This window comes from Sturnira hondurensis, unplaced genomic scaffold (genome assembly GCF_014824575.4).
Source record: "Sturnira hondurensis isolate 20B ecotype Veracruz unplaced genomic scaffold, ASM1482457v3 Scaffold0006464, whole genome shotgun sequence".
Classification (NCBI taxonomy): domain Eukaryota; kingdom Metazoa; phylum Chordata; class Mammalia; order Chiroptera; family Phyllostomidae; genus Sturnira; species Sturnira hondurensis.
This window is the reverse complement of record NW_028079095.1, coordinates 980,610-986,540: the sequence shown is the minus strand read 5'-3', so window position 1 is coordinate 986,540 and position 5,931 is coordinate 980,610. Positions and strand designations below refer to the sequence as shown.

The following is a 5,931-nucleotide window of genomic DNA, read 5'->3' as shown; positions in this document are numbered from 1 at the left end:
AAGTTATTTTATTCATTTTATGTTTTTAATTGAAACAAATATATTGAGAATAATGCAGTACTTTGAATTGCTAGGCCAAATATTTTGGCTTTTATTTTATTTATTTTTTATTTTTTTAATTTAATTCTTGTTTAAGTACAGTTTGGAATTTAAAACATGATTGTGAGTTGGGAGCTTAGAATAACCATTCTTTCTGTCCCCACCAGACCTAAAACACTAAAGTTTCCTCCAAGTGTTCTGGGGACTTTTGCACAGGGGCCATGCTAATCTTCTCTGCATCGTTGCAATTTAAGTGTATGTGCTGCCGAAGTGAGCATGGGACTTTTGTAAATACCTGTTCAATGCCTCTGAAGAATTCACATTGCTTCCAAGGGAGCGATGGATCTCTCAGACACAGTTCACTACAGCTCCTTCTACAGTGGGCTGGGTTGGGATAAATGACTGCGATAAGGAAAGAGTCTGCCCTTTGGGCTCTCTGGGACATACTGAGTGTTCAGTGAGAGCCAGACCATATTACTATGGTTAATGATGGGGCTGTAGATTCAGCCAGGCAGTGGTTTGACTTCCATGTCTCCCATTCACTGAAAAAATCATTGAAGACAATTTATTTAAGCTCCACAAGCTCTTATCTGTAAGAGGACCTACTCACAAGAATTTTGTGAGGATTAAATGAACTGATTTATGTGAATGCTTTCTTTGCACAGATTCTGACACTATAAAGGGCAGTGACTGACATTTTTATTTCTCATATTAGATATGATCATATATATGCATATCTTTTACATGGGTTTCTTGAATAGATAGTTTCATTTCTGCCATTGTTGCTTAAATATTTGCATGGATGTTCATAACCATTGATTGTATTACAATGGGCAATATGCCTTACAAATTAGTAGAATATTGAGAAAATCAAAGAATATGCACTGCAGACAGCCAAATTAACTAGTAAGTAAATTTAAAAAAATATGAGATCTGAGATGTTAAAGACAGCAAATATCACTTTTAGAAAAAATGTAAGTGAATCAAATAAACCTACTTGAAGTCAAATACTCTCAGATTGTGTAAAAAATTCACAACCCAACAACATATATTTCAGCAGAGATACATAAAAAAACAACCTATAGATGTAAATGTTATTTGGCAATAGTGAAATCAGAAGAAATAAAATTAAAAGTAGAATATATGGCAATTGTTAAAACATATGAAACTCAAATTAACGTATAGTTTTTAAATGTAGCAGTTTAAAAACTGCTATTAACGCATATATTCATACTAAGAGGCTTTTAACAAGCTACATTATTTCAAAATTTGCCAAGCAGAAAAAAATATGGATATAGCTAATATGAAAAATACAAGATCTGTACAGAAAAAGTCCAGCCATTGTTCGTATAATGAGAATGGTTTGCACAACATTGATGCAACCTGGCATTGAAGGAGAGTGGGCAGGAATGTGCATGCAAGAATAATGATGAGTTCACTGAGCTAGTCAGTGAACTAGGGGGTGGTAGATGCTGTTGAGTGAGCATGTATACTGTGTGACCATCACATGTAAAATGGGTGAGTAGAACAATGAATCTGCATTAAATTTTGAGTTAAGCTTGAACATTCCTCTTTGGAAACTATTCTGATGATTCGGAAAGCTTTCGGGGATGGTGTGATGGTGCAGAGCAAATAAAAATGTGGCACAAACACTTCAAAGATGGTCAAGAACCTGTTGAAAGTGATCCACATTCTGGAAGGCCTGCAACAAGCAGAACACCTGAGAAGGTTGATAGTATATGGGGTGAAATTAAGAAAGATCAACAACTGACAGTGTGAGAACTAGAAGCAGATCTGGGGATTGCAAAAAACTACTGTGTCCAAGATTTTGACACAAGATCTTGACATGAAGCATGCCATGGCAAAATTTGTTTTGTGGCTTCTGCTACCAAAGCAGAAAGGAACATCATGCTGCAGTTGCTAATGACTTGATTCAAACCACTACCAACAAACCAAATTTCATGAACCCCAAGAAGGTTCATAATTGGAGATGAATTATGGGTTCTATGGCTATGATCTGAAAATGAAGACGCAGTCACCCCAATGGAAGGCACCTGGTTCTCCATATTTGAGGAAGGCATGGCAAAGTCAGAGCAAGATCTCAAGACCAGGTTAACTGTGTATTTTGATTAGAAAGGTATTGTCCATCATGAACACGTCCCTCCAGGCCAAACAGTTAATAAGGAGTACTACTTCAATGTTCTTCATCTGTTCAGACATACAATAAAATAAAAATGGCTGCCGCTATGGGTAAATGGCAATTGGCAGCTTTATCATGACAATGTGCACACTCATGTCATGCAGAGTTCTTTTTTTTCAAAACATCAAATCCAGGTGACTTAGCCCTCCTACAGCCCAGATTTGGTGCCCTGCAACTTCCGGCTTTTTCCAAAACTAAAATCACCTTTTACCACCTTCCCTCTGAAAGGGAAGATATTTCAGATCATCAATGAGTTTTAGGAAAATACAATGGGGGCAAGCAATTGTGAGAACTGTGTGAGGTCCCAAGGTGCCTACTTTGAGAGGGACTGAGGAGTCATTGTCCCATTTACAATGTTTCATATATCTTGCATCTTCTTCAATAAATGACTCTAGTTTTCATACTACATGAGGTTTGGACAGACCTCATATATATGTATGGTGATATCTAATGTGAGAAATATAATTGGTAGTGTGTTAATTTATGGGTATGCAAACATTTTGTGTAAGAAACCAAGTAACAAATATTTTAGACTTTGCATGCCATGTATGGTTTCTACTGCATCTTCTTCTTTTTTATGATATGTAAAATATATTTTAGTGAAGTTTTTAATGTACCTTTTTCTGATTGTAAAAGGAACACTCATTTCAGAAAGTACAGAAAAGCATAAAAAAGAAAATCAGTATTTATCAAGCAATAACGTTTTGCTTATTGCCTTATGTGTATGTTTGTTTTACCTAATTGATATCATTTTTTTAATATTCTGAATTTTAAAAAATATTGTTCAAGTACAGTTTTCTGTCTTATATTCCCAGCCCTGCCCACCACCCCCTAGTGCTCCCCACCTCCCTCCCATTTCCACCCCCCACCTTAGTTATTGTCCATGTGTCCTTTATACTTGTTCATGTGAATCCTTCCCCTTTTCCCCTGTTATTCTCTCCACTCTCCCCTCTGGTCCCTGTCAGCCTGTTCTGTATCTCAGTGTTTTTGGTCATATTTTGCTGGCTTGTTTGTTTTGTTGTTTAGATTCCTGTTAAAGGTGAGATCATATGGAATTTGTCTTTCACTGCCTGGCTTATTTCACTCAGCATAATGCTTTCCAGTACCATCCATGATGTTGCAAAGGGTAGAAGCTCCTTATTTCTGCTGCATAGAATTCCATTGTGTAAATGTACCATAGTTTTTTGATCCATTCATTTACCGATGGGCATCTAGGTTGCTTCCAACTCTTGGCTATCGTGAATTGCGTTGCTATGAACATTGGGGTGCATAGGCTCTTTTGGATTGGTGTTTCGGGGTTCTTAGGATATACTCCTAACAGTGGAATTGCTGGGTCAAAAGGAGTATTTTAACACTCCTTTAAAAATATAAAAGCCATAATTAACCCAAAGACCATACAAAAACAGGCCATAATTTACTGACTCTTGATTTTATTTATAATCTATGAAAGTATTCATATATCTGATGTTATATTTACATACTTACTATTACACATATTAATTACAATATAGGTATAATTTCCTTCTAACTCTTCTTTTTTCAAGAGTGCATGGAACATTTACAAAAATTGACTAAATAAAATAGACAAAAACTCATAAATTTCCTGAACTGGGTAGTCTGGAGATTTCTAGTGGGAGTAGTCTGGGGATTTCTAGTGGTCTGAAAGGCCCTTTAGGGGATCCTTGAGGCCCAATTTATTTAAATAATAACATATGAGGGTTTTTTAACCTTTTTCACTGTCAATCTCTGATATGATCATAGAAAAGTTTCCCAAAAGCTTCATGATATCTCATGATAATCCAGCTGTTTTCTACTGAGCCAGATATTAAAGAGATTTGTAAAAATGTAAAACAATGATAGTTTGACATTTTTGTTCTGAAAAACAATTTTTCCATCAAAATATGTTGTGTATAATGAAATACAGTTGGCAGTTTAAAATGGCAGCAGAGCAAGTGAAAGCTACACTTACCTCCTCCCAGAACAAAACTGGTATTACAACTAAAATATAGAACAATCATCCTGAATAATCAACTGAAGGCTAGCTGAAGAGAAGTCTTATAACCAAGGATCTAGAGAAGAAGCTGTATCAAGACTGGTAGGAGTACTGGGATGCAAGCAGGGCTTTCCTGCCCCTATAGGTGGTGGCTGAAGTTCCAGAGGGATATGTCACCTACAGAGGGTTCCCCTGGTTAAGTGTGGGTCTCAAACTGGGCTTCCCAGCCCAAATATCTGAGTGAAATGGAAAGAGGTACACACATAATATTTGGATGTGAAAAGCAGTAGAGTTTCTGTCCATTAGAGAGAGACAGATATAGGAGATTCTTTGGATAAGTATAGTGTTAACTGTGATATTTCACCTAACTAGCCACTTTTCATAAAAGGTGAAAGAGAGATAATACTCTTGTTAGATGAGAGGATGATTGTGAGGTGAATCCAGAAAATTGAATGTTTTTGCAAGGTTAGATGATGAGATATAGTGAGATTAAAAGATAGAAAGTAGGCACAGTGTGAAAGAGAATAGAGTTAACCATAACACTAATAAAGCTTAGGAATAAAGTGAAGTGGGCTAAGATAATGGGGGGTTTCTGTGTATTATGTACAATTGTATGGAACACCAATTATTTTCAACAGTACTGGAACAATAATAGTGTGACAAGAAATATGTGATTTGGATAACCAGAATAGGAAGTACCAAATCAAGAGCTGTATGTATTTAGAGCACAGGTGAAGTGAAAGAAGAAAAATTAAAATATACTAGAGAAAGAATAAGGAAAACCAATCAAACAATGCAATTAAACTGAGAAATAAAATGAGGAAAACTATGCATAAGGAAGAGAAACAAAAGAAATACTAATAAAATAAAAGTGATGAAAATAATGAAAAATAACAATAATACACATAAATAATAAAATGCCAGCTCTATGGGATAGCAAAGTGACATTCATCTCATTTTCTCAGTTTTGGGGGTTAGCCTTGTGTTCCCCCTTTTGATCTGTCTCTGGACCCTTTGTAACTCCATGTCTTATTGTCTCACTTGGGGGAAGGAAAAAAGGAAAACAAGAGAGAGAGGAACCAAAAAGAAAAAAAGACCTTCTGCTGACTTTACACCTGTTCAGTGAGTTCTTCTGCTCTTCCTAGATACCACAGGAAGAGGGGGACTGGCCTTTGATTTTCTCTTTTCCTACGGTTTTGAGAGGATGGGGACCAGGTCTAGGCCTTAATATTCACAGTTTTTCAGCCTTCAGCCCAGGACGTCCATGAGCTGGCAGGCTCACATCAACCACATAGCTGTGCACAGTGAGAGACAAGCTGGGCAGTGCAGTTCCACACTAGGCCACTCAGTCTCTGGCCACTTGAAGTTGAAATCACCCATGGGGCGAGCCAGCAGCTGATGAAGAATTCCTTACAAAGCAGCTGCCAGCCACTGTTCTTAAAAAGCACACAATTTTTCACACAGCCCAACACTCCAACCAGTCCAGGGACTATCTGAGTCAGGTTACGACAGGGCCCAACTCCTCCCTTCTCCAGGTGTCTCCTGGCACCTGTTTCGCTGGTGCCATGCCCACAGTTCTAGTAGATGTGTAACACCTCTGTGTGTCTCCCGCTTTGTCTCTATATCCCCTCGTGTCTTCCAGCATACAGATCTCTCCTGATGCAGGGCTGCCTTCCTTGTTCTGGTAGGGGAGGAAGCT

At 37.5% G+C, this 5,931-nt stretch overlaps 1 non-coding gene across 1 annotated transcript; it reads right to left on the bottom strand.

Moving 5' to 3' along the window:
* Positions 1–211: 211 nt before the first annotated feature.
* Positions 212–317, bottom strand: LOC118989272 (U6 spliceosomal RNA). Its single transcript, XR_005066985.1, has one exon. It is a non-coding gene; the product is annotated as a U6 spliceosomal RNA (small nuclear RNA).
* Between the last annotated feature and the right edge of the window lie 5,614 nt (positions 318–5,931).